The sequence below is a fragment of the Myxocyprinus asiaticus genome, chromosome 25 (genome assembly GCF_019703515.2).
Source record: "Myxocyprinus asiaticus isolate MX2 ecotype Aquarium Trade chromosome 25, UBuf_Myxa_2, whole genome shotgun sequence".
NCBI classification, from domain to species: Eukaryota; Metazoa; Chordata; class Actinopteri; order Cypriniformes; family Catostomidae; genus Myxocyprinus; species Myxocyprinus asiaticus.
The window spans coordinates 25354194-25379476 of NC_059368.1; the positions used below are offsets into that span (position 1 = coordinate 25354194).

Here is a 25283-nt window from a genome sequence, read left to right on the forward strand (position 1 = left end):
TTACTTTTAAAATGTCTATTATCATGCACAGACACTACTCTCGTGTAAAAGCAGTGAAAGATATCAAATACTTCGTAATTTTTATAACCAGGTGGCAATACAATCATTATGTATGAAAGTTTATCTAAAAATTCAAAGAAGTTGATTTTATTCTGAGGGAGGGCTCCATTCAAAAGTGAGCATCCTCTAATTTCCTTCGAAGACTTCCATCCACTGTGAGAGTTTTGGAGGGCTAAAAGGTGTGGGACTCAAAAATAAGGGTCATTCGGAACTCACTTTTTAAGTCATTTTTATTGGAAATGCTGTTTGAAGCACTCTAACAGCATGACTATCATGACTGTTCTCCCTTCAAAGTGCCCTTAGGATGGTGATTTATCCCGACTGGAACGCAGGGTAGCCTACATCTCCCGTTAGACATCAGTGCATCTGCCCTGTGTGATCATGCGCACTGGCCGCCGTGGTAGAGTGGGGGGGAGAAACCCGATGACGTCTACTTGCTATGGTATCTGTGCAGTGCTGAGATGAACCACATTCATATATCCAACCAAACAAAATTGTGGAGCTTGAATGAATGATGAGACGTCATACGAGGTAAGATGAAACGTTAATCTTTTTTGCTTATGTACGCATTGCGCAAATATGCGTGGCTATGGATTTTCTTGTGACATAATGAGAACTGTAGCTTATTTTGGCTGCTGAACGATCAGTGTACGGAATGGAAATGGTTATTGATGACGGTAAACCGTTTATTCAAATAGCCTAGTGCGCTGCACGATACGGATCGAGCTTTTAGAAGAATCGCGCACAGATGGAACCCGGCGACCGGCCGGGAGTGTCTCAACTAATGCGACAGAAAGAGTTAGGGGCTGTTCACACCGAACATGTTATTGCGACATGTCTCTCGAGACGTGTTTTAATAGCTGAAGTTTTATTAACTGGACACGGCGTTTAAAAAAAGGCGGCACTCCTGCTCGAATCGAGAGACGCGGCGCAACGCCAAAAGACGTCGGTCTAGCGCATGTTTACATAGAAAAAACTATTGGAAATGAGCGTTTTCGGCGTGAACGCCCCCTTGGACAGTCACACATGCACGGCGTTGTACTTTATATTTTGTTTTTGATGGTGGTTAGCCTTGAGGTTTGAAACTAATGATCTGCACATTATTTGCATGTGATGTTCTTTCCTCTTGAATTATGAAGCCAGCATTGTGGTCATGTCACTTGCGCGCTTACATAACGTCTCGGTCTTATCTGTCCAATCCAGCAACCACGTAACCAGCTTCACAACAATGTTTAAGAGCGGTTAATATTACCATCTGGAACTGTAAATCTTAAGGGGGAAAAAAAAAGAAGAGGCAAAAATTGCAGTTACAGTAAGTCACTTACAATGGAAGAGAATGGGGCCAGTCCATAAAAGTCACAAGTCTAGCCACAAGTCGTAAACATTATGTGTTAAAATGATTTTAGTGTGATAAAATTGTGTAGTAACCTCATCAGAGTAGAGGTATATCCATATTACAACTTCTTTGCCATGAAAATGCAAAACCAGTAAACCCTGTATAGCGATTTTATCACACTAAAATCATGTTAACATGTATAATTTTTTACATGTCTATGGACTGGCCCCATTCACTTCCACTGTAAGTGCCTTATTGTAACCACAATTTTTGCTTTGTTTTAAATAAATGAGGGAAAATTCGAAATAATTTTTTTTATTGTAACCAACATTATGCATTACGCATCAAGCTCAACTTGATCTTAATTTGTATTAAACCCAGAACATTCCTTTAATGAAATGTATCATATTGAGCAGGGGATTCTTTTGTGATTTATAATAAATCAATAAATTCAATGAATGGCCTCATGAGATTTTTGCATGGAATCCATGCTGCTTCTAAAGTATTTTTGGGTTTCAGCAATGATGTGAAGTGAAAAGTTTATGTGCAATAATCTCCCATGCCAAATCCACTGAAAGCGGAGTCTGATCTCAGACTGTAGAAAGAGATTTTCCCTTACTAGTAAGGGCCAATATAATAACCATATGATTCCATAATTGTTATATGATGAGAGTTTGTCTATATTCAGACTTCAACATCAATATGTTTGTAGTTATTTGTCTGCTTTTGCAATCATCAGAATGTTTACTTAAGCTAAACGATTAAGAGTGTGAGTTGCATTCACTGCGATTCAATGGACAAATAAACCATCAGGAAGGGTTTGTGACCAAAGGCTTTTTAAATCCCAGCTGCTTTCATAGGTTCAGTGACCTTCCATCACATCAGTGTTCAAGCACTGCTATTAGTATATTATTAGTATGCTATCATGTTCTCAGTTCATAATGCACTCTCTCTAGTCACAAAGACTTTACTGCAAATAGAGTAATAGATACAATGATTTAGATGCACTCATCTTACCAACTTTTAATCAGTTAGCCTTCTCCGCATACTTGGCTGTTTCTATTGAGCTAAGTGACAAAGCTCCCACTGTTTAGTGTATTGGTGAAAAACTGAGCTGTTTAACAGTGAGTATCTACCAGTGCTTCATTTCATTTGTCAGGGTCATGTTCAAGTACGGACAGAGTGCCTTTGTTCTAGCTTTACTGCCCATGAGTCCAGACAAGTTTACAGTACTGTCACCCTTGTGATGTGTACCCTTATTATCCCCATGGGTGAAAGGTCTGACTTTCTTTCTCGTAGTTTTGTGTATGTAGTGTTTCTTTATGTAGTTAGAGTATGCTTGGAAATGGCACATACACTCACTGATTTATAAACAAAGACATGTGTTTTAGCAGTGTTAAGCCCATATGTTTATGGAGGTATTCATGGGTGTGTGTGTGTGGCATGTGTTCTCCTTTGTCTGTCTACCACAAACCACCTCCTTTGCAGAGCCACGTGTCAGGGACAGAGTGCAGGTGAGGGTTTGTGGATGCTATATGTGTGTGTGTGTGTGTGTGTGTGTGTGTGTGTATGGAGGAGGGTGTTTGGTTAATTAATTAGATATAGAGTTACACCATACAGCCATTTAGATGATTGTGGCTGTCGCTGCCTTCCTCCACAGCTCATGTTTGTTAATGAAGAGAAAAGTGAGACACCGCTGGGAGTCGTAATTGTTTCTGCTGGTGAAAGGGTGTTCCTGGGACAGCTGGGGTTACCCCACACCAGCACTACACATTGCACTAGATGGATGCAGCATACATAACTAATATATATATATATATATATATATATATATATGGAAACATTTATCTCAGTTATGTATGCTATCACCGACAAACGGCATCTCTTAACAGACATTTTTGCATTTGCTTCAAATGCCTTCCCCTGTGGCGCGACCAGAAAAGCATTGCATCAGCTTGGGAGACCCCAGTTCGGATCCTACGTTGAAACAAGGAAAAAATCGCGCTTGCATAATCAGTGACGAGTGCGATTCGGTGGTTGTATTTTTGTACATTACATGTACATTACATTTTTACTCCACTGATGGTTAGGTTTTGGGTTGGGGGGTACATAGTTTATAAAATATACATTCCTCTTGTACAGCTGAAAAAAAACTCTCTTCACAACTTGCTTTTAGTGCCCCTCCATGGATATTACACCCGGAAAACGGAGCTTACATGTGCCCATTCCTGCAACAACACTTACCGCTTTGGCCCCTGGGGGCAGTGTTTCATGTTTCGGTAAAGGAAAGTCAACCTTCAGTTTCTGATTTCACTGTGAGATCAGTCTGGTTCTGACTAGAAAAACTGCATAAAAACCTTTTACTGCAGCCACATTGCTGTAAAGTGCAGCTGATGCTGACCTAAAAATGATCTTCATTGCAGTCTACATTTTTGGCTTGCCTCCCTCCCCTGTGTCTGCATCAGTGTGTTCTTTTAAAATCCTTAGTTTAACAGCCACCTTTTTTTTTTTTTTTTCCTCTATTTGGACTTCTAATGCACGCATCAACATCACTCTTTAAACTTTCAGTATTGTCTTAGTCGTTAATAATCAAGGGACTAGTCCCATTCCTATCCTTAGTAGTCATGGCAACAGACCAAGAAATAGGACTTTGTGAAGAACACAAGGAGGATACCCTGAACCAAAGATCTGTGAGACACCAGAAAATAATAAAGGTGCTAAACATCACTTTCTTTGATATACCACACATTATACATCCCCATACCTGACAGATATCACTGAAATAGGTATCCTGATAGGTACATTATCACACCTATTTCTGTGACAGCCTTCACACTGAACAGTTTTTCTGCGTCCGTCTGCACAGTTTTCAATTTCCTATGTAAATGTTCATTTTTTTAAATTTTTTTTTTAAATTTTTTTATCTTGACACGAATTAAACAAGACACTGAAAATACAGCAAGACACAGCGCAACTGTTAAAGATGTCAGTCTAGTGCATGTTTACACTGAAAAACTATTTAAAAAAACAGCATATGAATGTGAAAACCCATTCAGTGTGATCATAAAACAAGGCAATCAGAAACTCTGTGCCTTTGAATCATTTCAGCATTTGGGGTGGCTTTGGCTACATCAGGTTGGCTGACATGACTTTGGAGGATGGGTTTTTTTAGATAGTGTGTGGTTGAAGTTAGAAAAATGCTGAAAGTAAGCAAAGTGGCTCAAGTCACTTACAACACCTTTAACTGCCATTGTTTCTAGATTGCTTATGAGACAAATAAAAAATTTGAACTTTGTTGTCAAAGTCCTTGGTTCACATTTTGCTCTGTATTTCCACCCACAGACTGAAGCATGGTGCTTCTCTAGGCTCCATCGATGTTAGTGTTCAGTGGAAATGTATAGCACAAAACTTGAGCCTCTTTTTACTTTGAAAGCAACTTTGACTGCTTGCCGAATTGGATGAAGAGTTCTTTAATGGGGCTTGAGAGAGATCGTAGCATGGCAATGCACTATGAGCATTTTCGGGTCCTGCCAGACCTTGTGAGATAGAACCACGCTCAACTTGGCTATAACAATGGGCCTGTGTGACCGTTTGAATGTCCTATTCTATGAGTGGTGTGGTTCACTTAAGTCAAACAATGGCTTCACTTTGCATCATTTATTTCCAGAGGCCCTGCGTGTCACTAGGCCACTCCTGTTTTCTGCATTCTGTACCAATTGTGCTGCAATTACACACCTTAAGCATTTCAGATGTAGGTCCTTCTGAGATTGATATGTTCTGTTGACAGCTCCGCTAAAATGGATAAAGAAAATGACTTGTGTGTGCTTGTAATATGAGAGTTTATTGTTTTTTCACCACATGCTTCCCACTGAGTCAGATATAATCCTGTTTCTGTTTGTATCCTCAAGCCGTCCTTCATCTTGGCTCAGGGTGTACTGTAGGATGACTGTAATTAGCTCTGATCTCTGTACTGCCTTACTTTCAGTCTCTGTCTCAGTATCTTTGTCCCCCCCCACCCCCCCTTTTTTTTTTCTTTCTTGCCCTCCCATTGCTTCTGCCTTAACTCCAACTTTGCACACATTATGGATGTAACATGCACTTCATGGTCGGTTAGTGTCATGATAAAACATGCATGATTGCTTTCTGTCTTTGTCTGCTTTATTAGTTTTGGTCTGTTCCTCACACAAAGCTATCGTAAGATTTCAGAAGACTTGGAATCAATGATGGGTAGTAGCTTCACTACAAAAAGCGAAGCTATTAGCTTAACTACATTTCCAGTGTTGGGTGTAACACGTTACTGTAATTAAATGACTTTTCCTTGAAAAAGTGAAGTAAGGGATTACTTATAATTTGAGTAATTTAATTAGTTACTTGTGATGTACTTGCGTTACATACTGTATAGTCTTTCAACAATTCTATATAAAACAATATTGAATTTAAAAATGAAATGTAATGTCTAATGATAACATTTGTTTTCTAATTCAATGCAGCCCCTTTAAATGCATTGGCAATATGCCTACGCATGTGAGCTTGCGCCACTATGTTGAGAAATTGCTCAAGTGAAAAGATGTCGGAAGATATGAGTGGCTGTTTTAGTAAATGGAAATATCCACATTACTACGAGTTTAGGATAAATGCAGATCAGAAGCACAAGTACAAGCACTTGACACGGCAACATAGTTGTACCCTTTTGAGAGATCGCAGGGGCTGTTTACACCGAACATGTTTTTGTGCACGTCTGCACTGTGTTTAACTTATTTTCTGAAATAATCACGTGCTAGATGGACGTCTTTGACTGCTCCACGCGTTTTGCTCTTTCTTTCGAGTCTCGCGCAGGACAGACGGAATATAGACACAGTGTCAAGTTAAAAAGAGCTTCAATTAGGGCTGTCACATTTATGAAATTTGGCTGACGATTAATTGTCAAACAAATAATTGTGATTATGATGATTGTCTGTTTAGGGCTATGGCGATTAATCGTCTCTAAGGGTTTTCACAATTAATTGTCATTTCTTAAGGTGTGTGTGTTTTTTTTTTTTTTTTTGCATGTGTGCTTCACACCTTAAGAAGTCATTTTTTACAAAATACAAAATAATGTTTTAAATGTCAAAATATTTCTTAATACTTAAAATACGTCTCTCTTTTTGTCCACTTTAGTTTTGGCCAATATTACATTTACATTTTTTGAACTCCTATATTTTACATTGTATATTACAAAACCAGGGTTGGAGTAATGTAATACATGTAACGGGATTACGTATTTAAAATACAAAATATAAGTAACTGTATTCCACTAGAGTTTCAGTTTAAATCATTGGTAATTAGAATAAAGTTACATTCAAAAAGTATTTTGATTACTGAAGAGATTACTTTGCATTTTATTGTCATTTGCTTCATTTAGTATTTAGTCCTTTCAGATGGAAAACATTTATCCATATAAATGATGCGATCCAAAGTGCATTTGAACAGTGGTGAAACACTTTCTTATGAAGTGTTGCATTCATACGAGCAGACAGAGAAGTACGTTTGAAGTAAGTTTGGAGCAGAAGAAATAGAAATAAACCTTGTGTAAATTGTCAGCTTTACGTTAAGCTAAAATGCTATTTCTAGCCATTTTACATGCACGTTACCAGGCACGATCATATTTTTTTTATCAAGAAAATTCACATTGGATCATAATTTCTTTTTTTCTAGTAAGACCTTTGATATTAGGGCAAAAATCTTATTCTTGATGATAATTCTTGTATTGTTTTCCTGTAAAAATATCTAAAAATTCTTAAAACAAGATTTGATTTATCTTGTTTTAGAAACAACACTGCATAAGATATTTAGGTTTTTCAGATAATGAATTTTTAACATGTGTATTTTGTCTTACTGTACTGGCAGAGTTTTTATAGTCAAAACAAGTGAAAAAAATCTACAAGTGCTGAAGAAGTAATCCAAAGTATTTAGAATGTTACTGACCTTGAGTAATCTAACGGAATGTTACAAATGACATTTTACAGCATGTATTCTGTAATCTGTAATGGAATACATTTCAAAAGTAACCCTCCCAACCCTGTACATAACATATATATTGTGAGGAGGAGGGCGTGGCCGGGCCGTGATGGAGCATGGCCGGCGCTGAATCAGCGGGAGAGCGAGATAAAGGGCGGCCGGAGACGCAGGTTCAGGAGATAGAGAGACGCCACGCTGCATGTGTGTCTGTGTTTGTTTATGTTTGTTTTATGTTGAGTTTTATCATTAAACGTTTTGTTTACTGTTCAGCCGGTTCCCGTCTCCTCCTCGCCCATCCTTTACTCTGTTACAATGGTGCCGAAACTTGGGAGGGCTGTCGAGGGAGTCCTTGCCGCTGTCATTCACCAGGAGAGCAGCCACGGCCATCTGCCTGGGGACGGAGGGGTCGCTGCCAGCCACCGTGTGCTGGAGGAACCGCGGCCATCTGCTGAGAAGGGAAGGAGTGGTTCCGTCCGCTAGGGGCCGGAGGACTTGCTGCCGTCCACCGGGGGAAGAGCGAGCTGGCGTCTGCGAGAGGGTGGAGGAGCAGTTGAGGACCGGGCGACAGCGCGTCCGGGAGCCCACGAGCTGGCGAGCAAGTTCTCTCTCTCTCTCTCTCTCTCTCTCTCTCTCTCTGTATGTCTCCGCTCACCCTTTCCCTCTCCCCCAGGTTTGCAGGAGGTGGGGTGGACCACCGGCTGACAGAATAGCTGGAAGGGCAATGTCTCCCCTCCAGAGATAGGGATGGGAGTTGGTCAGACCGGTGGCACCCCGGCCTGAATCGGGCGGTGGGGGGCTGAGACGAGGAGGAGAGCGTGGCTGGGCCGTGATGGAGCACGGCCGGCGCTGAATCGGAGAGAGAGATGCACGCGGTCGCACTGCATGTGTGTCTGTTTATTTTTGTTTGTTTTATGTTGAGTTTTATCATTAAACGTTATGTTTACTATTCAGCCGGTTCCCGCCTCCTCCTTGCTCGTCCTTTACTTGTTATATATATATATATTATATATATATGTATATATAATATACATTTTATATATAAATTATATTTATATAATATTTTGTTATATAATGCAAATATTATAAATATAATATTGTTATATAGTAAAATATTTCTGTCCTAATTTCTACACTTTCACACGTTATTTTAATGCTCTGATTAAACCCACGAGCCCTTGTTTCTCATGAAGCAAAACCTTGGAGATTTCGTTTTAGCCTTTCATCACTCCACAGAAATAAAGCGTGCGTCTTCTATGTCATTGCATGTATGAACCAGGAACATTTGCCATTACGTGATCGTTCAAAGTGAAACTGGAGCGCTTTGCGTTCACTATCACAGTTTATACTTGTTTATTTATATTTTTGCGGGAGTTGTGTTTCTGATTCAGAGCACTTGAAGCTCTTCACGTGCTCTTTTGGACAGGAGCTGGTTGACGTCCGTGGTGCGGCTTAGGCTACGTTCACACTGCAAGACTTGATGCTCAATTCGAATTTATTCTCAGATCCAATTATTTTTTTTTATTTTTTTTGGCTTTTCACATTATTTTTTATATATGGCCAATATCAGATTCCAGTGTGAACTGGTCACGGTCCTGAACTGACTCGCAAGTGCAAAAGAACAATAACAAAGACGTCACACGCAGCACGCTGTCATACGGAAGTAAGCATGGAGGCCACTGAAGTCAGCGTTTATGCTTTCATTTACAAGGTTATGTGCAGTGGAAGCCAGCGAATTCGTGAGCAGATGATAAGGAGGATGAGGATGAGGAGAAAGAGAGTAAAATGTTCACTATGCTCTCAAACACAGACCGGTTACGATACGACCCCTCAAGTTTTGCTTGTATAGAGCTGTCACCCCAAATACTTGAGTTCTAACACCTCACTGTCCCTCCAGTGACTACCTTCGCAGCTGTCTTCCATGTTCACAGAGTGACCAAAGAACTACCCGTATGTAAAATCTTTGGAGTGACTCCCGCCAGCGCAGCATTGTGACGAATGTCGAGAGTGACGTGAAAGTCGCATGAATTCCAATATGACTGTTCAGACTGAGGATGCATTGCAAAAAAATCTGACCTGTATCTGATTTAGGACCACATATGGAAGTGGCCCAAATCAGAATCGAAATGATCAGATTCCATGTGCTTTGTGCTGTTTACACTGTTATGAAAAAAGCAAATCTGAGTCACATTATGAGCAAATCTAAATAAAAAAATCTAATTTGGGCAACTTTTGCCTACAGTCTGAACTAGCCTTAGTGACACTCAGACTCGGAGTTCAGCTGAATGACACACAAACGTGCCATTCATGGCATTTATACAGTGTATTCGCTTAAAATTCCCTTATTTGGGCATTAAAATATAATTGGAATGCCCAATAATCGTGGTTGTCTCTCTCAAATAACCGCGGTTAGATCAAATAACCACGTTCACACTGTTATTTAATAATCATGACAGGCCTAGCTTCACTAAAAATGCACCTCGAGACACCTGAGTTCTGTTTCATTTGTTGCGCCGCGTCTAGCTTGTTTTTAGCGCAGGTGTCACTAAGAATCGATGTACTGAAGAAGTTCAGGTGTCACAGAGGACTTCATGTGACTGTTGCACCATTACACATGATTCCAGATTGTAAAGTTTCTGTCAAAATAAAGTTCCAGAGCATGATAAACGATAAGCCAATATGTTTTCCTTTCTGCTCTGGTTTGCTGCGGGGGTCACTGTGCCTTGTTAAAACTGTTTACTGTTACTACACTGTTACGAATGTTGCCTAAGATGCTTACATGAAATGCAGCCTATTGCAACAAATGTACATGCTTGGAGAAGAAATTATAAAGAGAGTGATCGATTATGAGTTACAGATTTTATGAACCATTTAGGAACAGTTTAAAGCTATACTATGTAAGATTTTTTTTTTGTTAGAAATGAACAATTTCATTAATGAGCAAGTACACCAACACTCCGTCTTCCAAACCATGTATTTGCCTTACGCCAATTCACTACAGTAAGCCTATAATAATGATTTATATTTTAGAGCTGTCAGGACTGATTTGGCGGGAAATTGCATACTTATGTCAGTCATCTGTGCGTGTTTATGTCATGTCTGTAAACAAGGAAAAGAAGGTCCAGCTAGCTACTACAGTATATGTGCGGTGATAGGCGTGGTGGTAGTTTGAAGCTGACAACTTGTAACCACAACACATGAGCAATATTGACCATGGATCATTCAAAAAATCAACCCTCTGGAGAATCACACGTTTTCAAAATAAAGAAACCTCAAACCCAGAAGAGTCTGCAAGCAAAAAGGGAAAGCGACAGAGCCTGTAATAAAACACGAAACAACATCGGCTTGGCTTTTTTATTGGTGGTGACAACTCCAAGAAAGGATTTAAAACCGACCCCCGAGATGGAGTTTTTCTTGCTCGACAGGACAGGAGCATTTTATTGGAACGTCTTTTAGCGCGGTAGTTCGTGAGATAGCATTAGCCAATCAAATGGGGCATTTTATTATAGACTGTGGTACTGCAGTGCTTTCAATTTCATTTTCGAGAAAGGACAATGGGAAAAAATTAAATAACTTTATGCTGGTAACAATGCTAATCTTTAAACCAGTTTGGATATCCTTTTTTTTTTTTTTTTTTTAGTGTAGGGGGCGAGTTTTGTTGTTAGTGACATTGCTCTGATAGGTTGATCACCTTTAACCATGGTTACACCGGTGGTATTCAAACCATCAGATTCATCCGCACAGAAGAGCAGAGCCAAAGCCCGACTGACGTAATAACCAAAACAGTGTGCCTCCGCAAGTAACTTGGAGTTCTGTGCTACAACCGCTAGAGGGCCAAAAGTTACATAGTGTTGCTTTAAAAACAGTTCAAGAACAATTTAATTGATGTTCTAGGATTTATTTGAAAGAATTAAAATAATGATTTGATGTCTATCCTTTTATTGTCCATCTGGTCAAACTTGATTTGGGTTTCAGAAAAGTAATTAGTAATGAGTAATTTAATTACTTTTCAAACAGAGTAGTTAGTATAGTAATCTAATTACAATGTAGAAGATGTAATTAGTAATTAATTACTTTTTTGGAATAACTTACGCAACACTGTAAATTTCTCGGTAGCGAGGTAGTAGCTGATCTACTTTTTAATTCAAGTAGCTTTTCAGTAGCAAAGCTAGCGGCATAGCGTTGACAAAAGCAGCTACAATGGTACATTTCACATCAAGCTGTGTGTCTAGTGTTTACTGTCGGTGGTTTTAAATCAGAACTAAAGATGTCTGATTCACAAATGATTCACTCTTGAGTCAATTCTTCAATGAATTGATCACACATGATAGCAGTCTGGATCAGTTTGCCATTCAATCTGAATTACTTCAGATTCATGCGCACACTGAATAGTTTGGAGTGGTTTCTCACTTACCAACATGCTAACAGAATACTTTAAAACACAGTGAACAAAGATAACGGAAATAAGTTGCAGTGGTTATTTACCTACAATCAATGGAATTCAAACCTGCAAATGTGTCCTATCATTTGCCAGTTATGAAGAAGGTCTTTATTAAGTTTAACACGTGTGCAGCTTGTGAATGACAACTGCAGGTAAAGGCAGTGGTAGTACAATGGTATTCTTTGAATTACCTTGAAGCACCATTTAAACACAATAGTAACCTATATGAATATGGTAATCATATCGAAGTGCCATGGTAATCTTTGAATTACCTTGAAGTACCATGTAAATAGAGAATGGTATATACAAATGGTAATTGTATATCAAAGTACCATAGTTTTCCATCTGATACCATCAAATATCAGAGTGTTATTGCCCTGGTGTACTCAGGCGCACACACAAGGAATTTAGCCTGTAAATAGAATCTTTGAGTACTAAGACAAATACTTATTTCATACAGAAATACAACAGCTAGACAAAGAATAGGATAAGAGGAATAGTATATGTATATAGAGTTGTTATACAATGATGTGAAAACTGGTTAATCCTAACCCTAACTAACCCTGATTTCTTCTATTTTTGTGTATTCAAACGAGATATAACATTAAACAAAGGCAACCTGAGTAAATACAAAATACAGTTTTCAAATATATATATATATATATATATATATTTTTTTTTTATTGAAGCAAAAAAGTTATCCAACACCTAGATCACCCATGTGAAAAACTAACTGCCCTCTTAAACTTAATAGTTGGTTGTGCAACTTTAGCAGCAACAACTGCAACCAAATCCTTCGATAACTGGAGATTAGAGCTGCACGATTAATCGTTAAAAAATCGCAATCTCGATTCAGACACCCACACGATCTCATTTCTAAATGACAATGATTCTGCAATGTATATTAATGTTCCCTTGGCATGTCTTTGTAAGGCGGTCAAATTTTAATTCAAAATTCACTTCAAGATGCATTTTTAAATGTTGATCTTTTAAACTTTTAAATGGCATCTACAAAACACAGCGCTGCTGCACGAGATGCTGAATAAACTAAATTGCAACAGCCAAAGATGTTTGTCCAGCACAGTGCTTTACAAACTGCAGGGTGTAGCCATGATCAGCTAGGAGTTTGACAGAATCTCTGCTCAATTTAATATTTTAATAGCCACCAACTGATGATTAAAAAAAATAAAAAAATTACCGGCATTACCCAGATTGGAATAAATTTGCTACCCGTGCATTGTTTGATTACAGCCGGCTGCTCTCAAACACTCACATGCATGTGTCTGCCCATGCACTTGTGTCTTGCGATGAATGCAGCGCTCCTGCACGAGACTCTGCACTGTTTTTAATCAAAATACCCCTCTTTAGGTGATATTAATGTAAATACATCTGTTAATGAATTACGAGAGTGTAAACAGACGGGATTAAATCTGCTCTGTCCTGATGAGATATTAAAGCAAACACAGATGTTCATGAATAAGCAGACGGGACAAATTCTTCAAAGTGTTAGATCTGTGTGATGTCTAAATGTACATAAGGTGCATGCTGTCTGTTATAGGCATTCAGGCATTCTTACTGCATCAAATCAGTATTAATGTACACTCCCGGTCAAAAGTTTTGAATCACTTACTCATTCTTTATTATAATTTTTTTTTCTTCACATTTTAGAATAATAGTAAAGTCATCAAAACTATGGAATAATAGAAATGGAACTATGGGAATTATGTTGTGACTAAAAAAATCCAAAATAAATCAAAACTGTTATATTTTAGCATCTTCAAAGTGGCCACACTTTGCCTAGATTTTGCAGAAATGTGCTCTTGGCATTTTCTCGAGGTATCACCCTGGGATGCTTTTTAAACAGTATTGAAGTTGAGTTCCCATCTATATGCTGGGCACTTAGTGGCTGCTTTTCTTAATTATTCGGTACAAGTCATCCATTTCAGAAACTTTTTTTTATTTTTTATAAAATTTTAGTTTTGTAATTAAATATGTTGGCACAATTATATTTTTGTCTACAAAACTAATTTCAAACATTTAAGCATACGCCTTCAGATCAAAAGGTTTTTAAGATCATGAGAAACATTTCAGGCAAGTGGCCCCAAATTTTTGTATGGTAGTGTAGATTGAAGTAGAGAACATTTTGTCAGAACCTCTAGTACATTACATGTTACTTTGTTTAGTACCCTTATGTCCATGTTTTGTAAATCACATAAGCATTTTTTTCTTCAGAATTGTGAGAGAATTGTGATCTTTATTCTAAGCAAAAACAAATAAAAATCATGATTCTCAATTTATCCAGAATCATGCAGCTCTACTGGAGATCAGTCTTTCACAATGCTTTTGTGGAATTTTGGACTACTCTTTGCAGAACTGCTTTAGTTCAGCCACATTGGAGGGTTTTTGAACATGAACTGCCCATTTAAGGTCCTGCCAAAGCATCTCAATCGGGTTCAAGTCAGGACTTTGACTAGGCCACTCCAAAACTGTAATTTTGCTTATTCAGAGGTGGACTTACTCCTATGCTTTGGATCATTGTCTTGCTGCATAATCCAGTTGCGCTTGAGCTTCAACTCACGGACTGGTGACTGGAAGTTCTCCTTTAGGATTTTCTGGTAGAGAGCAGAATTCATGTTTCCCTCAATTATTGCAAGTCGCCCTGGCCCTGAAGCAGCAAAGCATCCCCACACCATCACACTGCCACCACAATGCTTGACCATAGGTATGATGTTCTTTTTGTGGAATTCTGTGTTTGATTTACGCCAGATGTAACGGGACCCTTGTCTTCCAAACAGTTCCACTTTCGACTCATCAACATTTTCCCAAAAGGTTTGAGGATCATCAAGGTGTGTTTTGGCAAAATTCAGACAAGCCTTAATGTTCTTCTGGGTTAGCAGTGGTTTTCGCCTCGCCACTCTTCCATGGATGGCATTTTTGGCCAGTGTCTTTCTGATAGTGGAGTCATTAACAGTGACCTTTATTGATGCGAGAGAGGCCTGCATTCCTTGGATGTTGTCCTTGGCTTTTTTTGTGACTTCTTGGATGAGTCGTCACTGTGCTCTTGGAGGAATTTTGGAAGGTCGGCCACTTTTGGGAAGGTTCACTACTGTGCCAGGTTTTCTCCATGTGGAGACCATGGCTCTCACTGTGGTTCTTTGGAGTCCCAGAGCCTTTGAAATAGCTTTGTAACCCTTCCGATGGATGTATTTCAATCACCTTTTTCCTCATCATTTCTGGAATTTCTTTCGACCTTGGCATAGTGTGCTACTGGGTGAAACGTTTTAGCCAACTTCATGCTGCTGAAAAAGTTCTATTTAGGTGTTGATTTGATTGAACAGGGCTGGCAGTAATCAGCCCTGGGTGTGTCTAGTCCAGTTGAACCCCATTATGAATGCAGTTTCATAGATTTGGGGATTTAGGCTACATCTACATGAATCCAGATACATTTGAAAACAGCGTTTTCGTTTTTGAAACACTCTCCGTCCACACTGTCGCTTTCAAGCATTTTCGAAAAGTTGCTCGTCTACACTGTAACGTATGAAAATGTTTAAGTCCCCTTACTGCGCATGTGATAAATCGGCTTTACATATACGGTCTGAAATGCAATTGTCCTCGTGTTCCATCGCCGGTCACCAATTCGGAGTAAACTTTGCAACACCTTTGAAGGAATGCAATGTGAATGTTGTACAAAGTGACATTTATCTTTAACAACGCTATCAAAGTGAATATCAGGCACAACAGCACCGCTATGACATGGGCCACCATCTTGATTGTTTTGGTTGAATGGATCACATGACTGCGTCACATGATGACAAAAACATCATTATTTTCAGATATCCCCATTTTCCCAGTCCACACTACAACATGAAGATGGCATTTTAAAATGTATCCACTTGGGAGAGCATTTTCAAAAAACTAGATTTTCACTGACCAAAATGGCATCTCAGTGTGGACGGAAGGCCAAAACGTAGAGAAAAAGGTGCGTTTTCAAACGAAAGCATATTAGTGTGGACGGGGCCTTAGTAACTAAGGGGGCAAATACTTTTTCACACAGGCCCAGTTGGTATTGGATAATTTATTTGCTTCAATAAATAAAATTATCATTTAAAAACTGTATTTTGTGTTTACTCAGACTGCCTTTGTTTTATGTTAGATTTTGTTTGAATTTTTTTAACAATTCAGTATGAGATGGGGCAAATACTTTTTCACAGCACTGTATACAGGAATGTGTAAAATAAATTATGTTCAGAGTTATGGGTTTATACAGGTCGTAGCATAAATATGAAAAATAAAATGTAAAAACAGTGAATTTGCACATGTAACACATGGGTTTGTGCAGGTATCATGTATAAATATAAATTTACATGTTTGTTTTATACATGCACATAAATTTTATACTGCACCATACTGAAAACCGTATTGCACTATACTATGCTGTACAACTGCTTTGATAGACATCATGTGGAAAAAGTCTTTTAGATGCTTTCTCTATTACATTATGCTCTGTGCATCTGGTTGAAAAAAAATTAAAAGGAGTAGTTCACCCAAAGGTTCTCTCATCATTTACTCACCCTCATGCCATCCCAGATGTGTATGACTTTCTTTCTTATGCAGAACACAAATTATGGTTTTTAGAAGAATATTTCAGCTCTGTAGGTCCATACAATGCAAGTGAATGGGTGCCAAAATTTTGATGCTCCAAAAAGCATATAAAAGCATCATAAAAATTATCCTTACGACTCCAGTGTTTTAATCCATATCTTCAGAAGTGATATGATAGGTGTGGGTGAGAAACAGATAAATGTTTGTAATAAAAAAAAAAAAGAGAATTTCTTCTCCCTGACCAGAAGGGGGCAATATGCATGACGAATGTGAATCGCTAAAAACACAAGAAGAAGAATGTGAAAGTGATCTGTTTGTCACACACACCTATCATATCGCTTCTGAAGACATTGATTTAACCACTGGAGTCTTATGGATTACTTTTATGCTGACTTGTGTGATTTTTGGAGCTTCGAAAGTTTGGCACCCATTCACTTGCATTATATGGACCAAAAAAGCAGAGAAATTCTTCTAAAAATCTTCATTTGAGTTCAACAGATGAAAGAAAGTCATACACATCTGGGATGGCATAAGGGTGAGTAAATGAAAAGAGAATTTTCATTTTTTGGGTGAACTATTACTTTAAGTAGCTTAAAAATAGCAAGCTACTTTTGGCATGTAGCTTGTAGTGTAACTAGATACTTTCTCTAAAGTGTAGCTTTCATCTGAGTTTCACTTATGTTTCTGCTGAGTAGTTGGTAGCTTAGCTTGCTACATTTTTTAAATAGCTTGCCCAACCCAGCTTGGAATAAAGTGCATACAGTAAGTCATACAGACTACTTTTATGATACTTTTATGGTGCTTATTTGTCATTTTGAGGTTTAATAGCCCCAGTCCCTCATTAATTTCATTATTAGAAAAAATGGGCGAGAATATTCTTTAAACATTCACCTTTTTTGTTCCTTGTACAGGTTTAGAATGACATGAGGGTGAGTAAATAATTAAATAATTCACATTTTAGGGTGAATGAATCCTTTTAAACAGTTAAATATACAACAAATGCAGGTTTTCAGGCAACAGAACCATTCCGTTACAACAAAATTACACTGAAACTGCACAGTAACTTGCCATATCCAAGAGGGCTAGTGAGTCTAGGTTCTAATCTTGAGATTGATGGCTCTCTGGAAGCTTTTAGCATACTTAAACTCTAGCTGAGAGGTGTTGCTGAGGTAAAATGGCATTTCCACAGTGCCTCTGAGCCATAAGGCCTTTCTCTTCTTGGAGACCCCTCAACCTTCTTTATTCCCCCAGGGTCAAGGAGCAGGCCGTCCCCAGGCTGCCTTTGAATAGTTCTCGCTTTCTTAATTCATTGAGGGTTGCTGGTGCATTCCACAACTTTGCTCCCAGGATATTGAGAAGCTTTCATCTGATGGTTGGTTGGTGTTTTATTAACACTTGCTGAGACCACAAAGGACGGGCTTCCTGCTATGGGCTGTAGGTTAAATGATGTCCCAAAACACAACTGCTCTGTCAGAAAGAGCCATCCTTAAGTTTAAACCAACTTAGCCCAAACTTTACCCCTTTTCTGAAGTTTATATCCATTCTTCTTGGATTTAATTTTATTGTTTTAAGTTATCATAAGGCTGTGAGTGGTTTGGAGTGAAGGCTCACTGGATTTGCTGTTGAGTTCTATGGAATCTGTTGCTCCTTGACACACTGGGTGTAGTCAGGTGGTCAACATTGAAATGTATTTTTAATATCCTTTCAATAGCTGTGCATTCTCAGAATTCTGTGGCTTCCTGGTCAAGTCAATATTTCAGTAACATTAAACCAAGTGCCTCACACACCCTTAAGAAATGTGAACTTTTTAAATTGCTACCATATACTTTTTGCCTTGTGTGGAAATTGGTTGTTCCAACTGGTACGCGTACACGTGTCAGTCAAGATTTTTGGAAATTAGAATCGCTTTTCTTTGGTGAGTTCAGCAGTTGGATAAATACAATTGTTTACAACAACCAGATTTCCATGTGTGATAGTTTCCTGCTGTTTGACCTCCTTAAAGCAACAGTCTGATTAATTTTTTTGGCTTAAATTTTTAGCAAAGCTAAGTAAGCATAAGAGAGTAGGGAAAGAGTTTAGAACCAGACTGACCTCACAGTGAAATCAGAAACAGTATGTTGACTTTTCTTTAGCTAAAACTGGTTTGTGCTTACCTAAATTCGAAACACTGACCCAGTGACCAAATTGGTAGGTGTTGTTGCGCCTTTAGGCACGTATGAGGCCAGTTTTTTTTTTCGTGAAATGTCCACAGAGGGGCACCAAAAGTGAGTTGTTTTCAGCTGTTCAGGATGTATTACAGTGAAGAGAAATGTATGTTTTATAAACTGTACCCCCAAACCTCAACCTAACCATCAGTGGATTAAAAATGTAATGTTAAGAGGGGAAATGCAACCTTTGAATTGCACTCGTTATTGATTATGCGAACGCTATATCTTCCTGGTTTCAATGCGGGATGCGAACGTTGGTCTCCTACGCTGTTTACGCAATGTGCTTCTGGTAGCATGACATGGGAAGGTAAACACACTTGAGCCGATGCAAAAATGCAGCTTTTCAGCAAGTCAGCATAATTTGGCTGCTCCGAGGTTACTGGAAACCGAGTGGTCTTGCTGTTGGGACATGACACAGGCGGGACACAAACCTGGATCCCGATGAGCCAACAGTTTTTGTCGTAAGCATTTGCACAACCCACTGTGCCACAGCTCCAACCATCATCAGATTTCATGCAGGGTTGTCCTGTAGTGTCTGTGTTTGGGCCTGTGGTTTTAGTGGTGATGTGTCCTTTCTGTACAGTGTGCAGTGTTGATGTTGCCATCCTCAGTGCACTGTAATCTGAGAGACACAATCTAACTGTGGGGAGGCGAACAGATGTTGTGCTAATGGTCAATACAAACCGGAGCTTCATCCTACCTCACGGCTTTGTAAGGAGGTGAAGTGTGGCTGAGAGTCTCCAGGTCCCTTTCAGAAGGGCCGTTCAGACTGAAAGCGAATAAATAATTGGAAGTTCCTGAGTCTCTGTGCCATTGGTTGCTAGTGGGCAATCCTACTCGACCAATGTATCCAACTATGCAGTGACAGATCACTGTCTGCCCTTCCATTTGTAATTGCCGCATCATGTTACTTCTCATTTACATGAAGTTGAACTCTGCTCAACTTTGTAACATTGCCAATGGTGCTGACATGTCAGAAATCACCAACTCTCAATGAAAATGAATGTTTTCAAGTTGCTTTGTTGCTGCAGATCATCAATGTGAAAACCACTTAAAACCTTAAGAAGAGGCTAAGAATAGGGGCAGAGGACGAAACGTGTTTGTTACTCAGGATTGATTAATGCAGACAACCTGTAAAGTTACCCAGTTAGCATGCCTTCAACAATGAGCTCCTTCAGTGAGCCTCTCTTATATATCGTGTATGTACTGCAAAGCAGAGCACACCACATTTAAAAAAAAAAAAAAATTCTGCCAATTTGGATTGCCCAATTCCCAATGTGCTTTTAAGTCCTTGTGGTCGCTTAGTGATTCGCCTCAATCCGGGTGGCAGAGGATGAATCCCAGCTGCCTCCGCGTCTGAGACCATCAACCCATACATCTGATCACGTGGCTTGTTGAGCGCATTGCCATGGAGACATAGCGCGTGTGGAGGCTTTACGCCATCCACCGCGGCATCCATGCTCAACTCACCACGCGCCCCACCGAGAACGAACCACATTATAGCGACCACGAGGAGGTTACCCAATGTGACTCTACCCTCCCTAGCAACCGGGTCAATTTGGTTGCCTAGGAGACCTGGCTGGAGTCACTCAGCATGCCCTGGGATTTGATCTAGTGAACTCCAGGGGTGGTAGACAGCGTCTTTTACCACTGAGCTACCCAGCCCCCCTCCCCAACACCACATTTTTCTTAAAGGGAAAGTTCATTTTCTATCATCATCCTGTCTTCTGTCATCCTGAGGAACACATCCTCCCCCTTCATCAGAGAGGCCAGATTTATCTTATTACCATGCAGCTGTTCGTACATGTTCTTTTGTTACCTGCACTGTCATCTCTGTTTCCATGATGTTGCTTGATTTGGAGCCAAAGTACAGCTGACTCTCTAGGTGTGCTGAATGTGGGTGGGCTAAAACAATAGCATCGCAGCGGAAAATCCACTGGAAAAGAAAAATAAGGGACATTCTCTTAAAAGACTAATGTGAGTTGGAGCCATGGTGCTGTGGTCAGTGCACCTGCTTGAGACAGGTTAGGGGCTAGGGTTAGTGTAGGGTTAGAGTTCTACACCCTAGTTTTGTAGACATATTAAAATTCCTGACTGGATTGACAGTGGTTTGTGTCCCCACGTGTCTTGTACACTCAAGCTTTGTGGGAACCCCCAAAACCTCCAGTAATCTTTTCCTTTAAACTGTAGTGCCACAGTTGGACTCCAAAAATTTAGAGAGTGAAAAAGTGAACATTTAAGATGTGGAGGTTTACAGGGTTGAAAGAAGCCTCATAAATTGTCATGATGTCTCCTCAACTCTTAAGAAAGTTGTGTGGTGAAGTTCAAAACTGCCTGATGTCTCTAATCATAAGCCTACTTGAACAGGATGTTCTCTTAACCTTTTTGAAGTCCCTTTATGAAGCCTGGATGTGTTTTTTTAGTTAACAACCTTAAGTCAGACAAACAAGCTGCTCTTGATGCTCATAGTGACTCATATTTACCAGACCCTCAATTAGATCTTTCAATTTATTGAATTACAAATCCAATTTGAACTTTAAGTTTACAGCTTAACAATGATATGAATAGTAGTTGTGGTTAAATAATAATAATAATATAAAGAGATTTTAAAGGATTCACTTAAGTACTGAAAGCATTGTAAAAGTTACCAGGAGCCATATCTTGCCATTGTTCATGATTACATTTTGGTTACTTAGTCATGTAAGGTTTGACATGTATGTGCATGTTTTTTATAAACTGTGTTGTGGTACTCTCTGTAGTCAAGCCAAGTGGCTGTGGTGTTTATCTGACCCTCTGCAACAGACCTTGACTGAATGTCTTCAGGCCTACGTGTACACAAGTTCTGTGTTTTTCTCTTAACTTCTAACACAGATGCAGAACTGGGTTGCTTCTGACCAAGAATCTGAGCTGGGTGGAACTCATTGCTAATGTCCCCTGGAGTGTTAGCACAAGCTGTTCTAGTTCTTCAAAATAAGGGCATTTTCTGAGGTTTCGCTCTGAGCATCTGCTACGCAAGTTGTTCAGAATTAGACTAGGTCTTTGAAGGACAAGATATCTGGTATGCTTGACCATTAAAAATGGACTCCAATGCACTTTCATGTTTTTCAGAGTCTGGACAATGATTTTGCCGAATCCTGCTTTTGTTTAATCCATTTCCTTCCACAGTTGTTAGTTCTTTTTAAATTAAATGAACATAAGTGAAAGCTTGTGATCAATTCTGCATGACAACCCCCTTTCTTATCTGCTCATTAACAAGCAATGACCTATTTTCCTCTCCATCTCTAAATAGCACTGCTCTAACCAGAAAAGGAGAAAGCTGCTCATAGTATTAATATATTAACATCATTAGGAGATTTTGACGAAAGGCATTGTTCACCAAAAATGAAAATTGTCATCATTTACTCACATTTACAGTATGTCATTCTAACTACACATTATTTTCTCTTTTCTGTAAAACACTGAAGGAGATCTTTGGAGGCAGAATGTCAAAGCTTTTTCATAGGAAATTGGATGGTGATTTATACTGCCAAGCTCCAAAAAAGGACAATAAAATTATCTTAAAAGTTGTCTTTACGAGTTGTGTGCTACATTCCAAGTATCTTGCATGCAAAGTTATTGTATGACATTGGAAAACTTGGAATATAGCATGTAAGTCATATAGTCTACTTTAACGATACTTTTATGATGATTCTTTTTTTATTTATTTATTTTTGGTCATTTGTGGAGTCTGGCAGTGTCTTCATTCATTTTCATTGTATGGAAAACAGAAGTTTGGACATTCTGACCAACATTTTATTTTGTGTTTCATTGAAGAAAGAAAACAACTATTAATTTATGACTCTAACTATGAACTATTCCTTTAAGGCTCTCCACAGGCTCCGTAGACAGCAGCACTTGGGGTTGGACAGCTGTGTCTGGTTTAGCCAGGACTAAAAACAATGTACCTAATGAACGGGGTGGAGATGTTTGAAACCTGCGCAAGCAGGACTGCCTCTGATTAGGTTGAACTATATTCAGAATGAGGGATTACACAATTATTATCATCTTCAAGAGAGAGTAAAAGTTAGTTTTTACCAGAAAACCCCACCTTTGCTGGCCTAGCCATGTAGATCTGACAAAGACTCTTCAAAAGAACTTGGATTTGTTTAGCAGGTCTGGTCTGGTTCAGGGTGAGCAAGCAGGTGTGTTAGAGCATGACCTGCTTTGCCTCTTGTTTTAAGATACATACCTATAATACAGCAAAACGTCCTGCTTCTCACAAACAGATAAACAGGTCATCTTGTTCAGGCATGTTAAAACGACATGAGGCAGATTCCCTCCTGTTGTGTATACTCTAAAGCCAAGTTCATTCAACAGGTCCTCTTCAGTAGGTCTTGTATGTCACATGTTTAAATGTGAAGTGTATAATTTGTGCACCACCAGCATCACTTACTTCTAGCCGTTTATCAATATTAAAGGGATACAGTAGTTCACCCAAAAATGAACTCACCCTCATGCCATCACAGATGTGTATGACTTTCTTTCTTTTGCAGAACACAAAGATTTTTAGAAGAATATTTCTGCTCTGTAGGTCCTCACAATGTAAGTGAATTGGTACCAAAATTTTGAAGCTCCAAAAGCACATAAGGCAGCATAAAAGTAATCCATATGACTCCAGTGATTAAATTCATGTCTTCAGAAGTAATATGATAAGTGTGGTTGAAAAACAGATCAATATGTATGTCTCTTTGTACTATCAGTCTCCACTTTCACTTTCACGTTCTTCTTTTGATTTTGGCGATTCACATTCTCCATGCATATTACCACCAACTGGGCAGGGAGGAGAATATTTAGTAAAAAAAAAACTTCAATATTGAACTGTTTCTAACCAACACCTATCATATCGCTTTAAAGATATATTTGACAAAATGGATTACTTTCATGATGCCTTTATGTGCATTTCGGAGCTTCAAAATTTAGCTACCCATTCACTTGCATTGTGAGGACCTACAGAGCTGAAATATTCTTCTAAAGATCTTTGTGTTCTGCAGAAGAAAGTAAGTCATACACAGTTGGGATGGCGTGAGGGTGAGGAAATGATTTTCATTTTCAGTTATCATTTTTGGGTGAACTATCCCTTTAAGCTGAGATAGGAAAAAATTGCACACTTCACCTTTAGTCTTTACAGTACTACAAACAAAAATAATAAAATGCATTTAAAGAATTTCTATTCTATATTGTTTTATTGTATTGCATTATTGTATCATTGTTTTCAAAAGAAACAAAATATCTGTATAAAAAATTGCATTTACATGATATTTTCCCATTTAAAACAATTATTTACTTGTTTGGCAAAGTAAATAATAATAATGATAATAACCTGGTCTTCCAGACTGATTCCTGTCATTTAAATCATTCACACAAGCATAAATAGTACACACAATTAACACTGTTACCTTAGGTAAAACAGAGCACTGTTGTCAGCAGTGTTCTTATATCACCATTTCATGAGAGCAGTGTTCCTGAAGAATTTATTTTTTTCTGTTGTTTTTCAATTTCTATTTTTCTATTTTCAAATGTAATTTTTGTGTCACTAAACCTTGTGCATGGTTCATTCTGTTAATGTTGTACAAAGTTCATTCTAAATCGCTTGTGCCAAACCTGTTTTTTCGCTTTTGTTTGAACAGTACACTGCGAGGCAGGAAGTCATCAGGTCACTGTATAGTCTGGCATCAAGCAACGTTTCAGTAAACAGTAAACATCACTTGCTGAAGGTTTATCCTCTTACTCAGCTAATGGGTGGAGCATCGGCATTGTTCACTTGTCTCACCTGGGTTTACCACCACTCCTGTTGCTATTATATCTGTTATTAATTGTTACAGTATTATATTGCATTCTGTATCAAATTTATATGCATTCAAAGTCATTTTTGTTTTTTTTTCACATGTGTTTTGACTTAACCGTGTGCATCTGGGCAGGTTTAAAACACGTAAGAGGATAACCGGATTTAGCAGCACTTTGTGAGTCAGCAGTGACCAATATGTTTGTTTCCTTTTTCCCAACAGTCATTTGGTTATTTCTTTAGCCTGACATTGTCTCTTGGTGCTGATAACGATACACAATCAGAAGCATGTGGGTCTGCTTTGAGATAGGAAATGTGAGTGCTAATATACTTCCTGCCACAGTTTCTAGCATGCTATAGCCTACTGTAACCCAGGGATATTTGCAGAAGTGTCAAGCCCATTCAGACTTTTTTTTGAATGAATTGTGAGTGGATTTTGATTACAACTTGTGAACCCAAACCGTATTGCACGCTAATAAAAAAAATGGTACCACTAAACTAACAAGTCTTGAAATTATTAGGACAACAACTAAAATTAAAGTGTTTTTGTCTTTTGTCATGTCTTACTCGATGGGTCATGATGGATTTTGTGCTCAATCAACAAACTGCTTTTTATTTGAATAAAATTGAATAAAAAAACAAAAAACATTTAAAATAAAGAAATGTTATGCAGAATATTTCTCAAATAATATATATTTTTTACCTATAATGTTTTAATTAAACAGTGCTTTGCTTTAGCTGTTAGACAGCTACTGTAAAATGTATCATCTTTAAATTCACATTGAAAGTGTCACTGCTATAGCCATGCACATGCAGATTGAA

The 25283-nt window shown here is 38.6% G+C and overlaps 1 protein-coding gene across 1 annotated transcript in view; it reads left to right on the top strand.

Moving 5' to 3' along the window:
* The first annotated feature begins 478 nt into the window (after positions 1–478).
* Positions 479–25283, top strand: part of daam1b (dishevelled associated activator of morphogenesis 1b) — a 119295-nt gene continuing 94490 nt past the window's right edge. The window contains exon 1 of the mRNA XM_051654603.1: positions 479–591. The gene's annotated coding sequence lies outside the window, so the exon portion shown is untranslated. The remainder of the gene's footprint in view (positions 592–25283) is intronic.